Below are 1,828 nucleotides of genomic sequence, written 5' to 3' on the forward strand. Positions count from 1 at the left end.
AGCTCCAAGGAGATTATGTTGAAAAATAAAAAAAAATTTACCCAAAAAAAATTGTTTTTATACTTCATTCTAAGGACTTATTGAACTACCCTCGTATTATTTAAAGTTCGGCTTTAAATGAAAATTCGAATATCGATGGTAGCTAAAGAACAGTTTCTTCGGCTTCCAAATCGTGACGTGAAAATCAGAATTTTCCTACAGTGGCTAATAAATAGCTACAGCTTATTTCGATTTTATTTTTTATCAAAAACAGAGTTTTTTTGCTTCTAGATTTAAAGGTCTACTTATCTACTTGAAAGTTTAATTTTAGATTCGTTGTTGAAAAATTCAAAATTAAAATTTAAGAGGAATAGTATAAAAATAAATAAACAAAAAATAGGCATTTTCAGGAGAACAAAAATGCTTCTATAAAATTGAAATCTATATTAAGAGATGAAACAAAAGTCCGCTCCAAAGCTAAAGTGTCGCTGATTTGAGGCCAAAAAAGTTTGATCACACAAATTACTCAGGTTCGGAAAAATAAATGTGGAATTTGACAATTTCAGAATCCATTCTGAAAAAATAGATCGAGTATTTTAAGATTAAAATTTCATGGGTTTTAAAAATCGGCTTTGGATGGCAATTAAAAATCAAATTTACTAATCTTTGCAAAAATAAGAACTGTCTCTCGATATATTGGGTTGTTGAATAAGATTAAATCACAGTATGACATACATTTTTTGTTGAACATCTGAAATTTTAGAGTCAATAAAATAAAAAAAATTCCATCTCTAAATCTAAAGATTTTTCCATTTTAAGTAATAAAAACTAAGCTGCAAATCTTATTAATTAATTTTAAGCTAGAAATATTAAAAATTGAACGATTATATTTTTGTTATGAACTAAACACTTCCTAAATTGATGTTTAAATTATTTCCATTTTCAATAGTTTAAAAATACTTAAAAAGTTTCAAAAACTTGAAACCTCTACATGTTGTTTTACATTTATTCAAATTTTAAATTATTTTCGAAAACTTTTCAGAACTTCTGAATGTTTTAAAATAATTGGAATTCTTCCCAAATTTTTTTTAAATCCTGCAAAATAAAAAATATTTTCTTAAAATCTTATGGATTCATTTTTGACAATTTTTGGCAATATTTTTCAAGGTTTTTAAATATACATCTGCAGAAATCTATATTTTGTTTTAAATTAAGTCGAGGGCTGTTTGCGTTGAAATTTCGGTATGAATAGCAGGATTTTTTTTGGTATAAGTAGACACTTCTTTTAAATTAACTGAAATCATTTGAAATTTCAAAAATTAATTTTGACCTTTAAAGTTTACTAATTTAATTGAATTGAATTTAATTGATTTTAATTCATTTGAAAATAGTTTAGAAAGTTTCAATGGGGCGTTTAAATTTTTTAACTACTAATACTTTCCAATTAAAACAGTTTAATTTTTAACGTTATAAAATCTGGAAATTCTTAATTTTCGTAAGTCAAAGATTTTCGAATTACGCTTTGTAAAATGAATGATATTATAATAGAAAAAGAGAAGAATTAACTGATTATTTGAAAAATGGTTAAAATAAAACTTGGACAGATTTTTGTTCTAAAAATTTCTAAGATTCCACGTTAAAGTTTGAACTAAATTTTAACTAAAAACTGATTTTGAAATTTATTCTTTAAGTATTGTATCAAAAAGTAAGTTTTTTTGGACAAATTTTTTTTTTAAATGTTAGTTATCCAATCCTGTACTGTCGCACTACAATTGTACAATCATTTATTAAATTTAACTTATTATTTTTACATTCTCATCAGAGAAGGTATTAGATTTGTGTAAAATTT

The 1,828-nt window shown here is 24.1% G+C and overlaps 1 protein-coding gene across 3 annotated transcripts in view; it reads left to right on the plus strand.

Moving 5' to 3' along the window:
* The window catches only part of LOC117177860 (inaD-like protein), a 167,979-nt gene that overhangs the window by 157,853 nt on the left and 8,298 nt on the right, over positions 1-1,828 (plus strand). The gene's annotated exons all lie outside the window — the stretch shown is intronic.

This window comes from Belonocnema kinseyi, chromosome 8 (assembly GCF_010883055.1).
Source record: "Belonocnema kinseyi isolate 2016_QV_RU_SX_M_011 chromosome 8, B_treatae_v1, whole genome shotgun sequence".
Classification (NCBI taxonomy): domain Eukaryota; kingdom Metazoa; phylum Arthropoda; class Insecta; order Hymenoptera; family Cynipidae; genus Belonocnema; species Belonocnema kinseyi.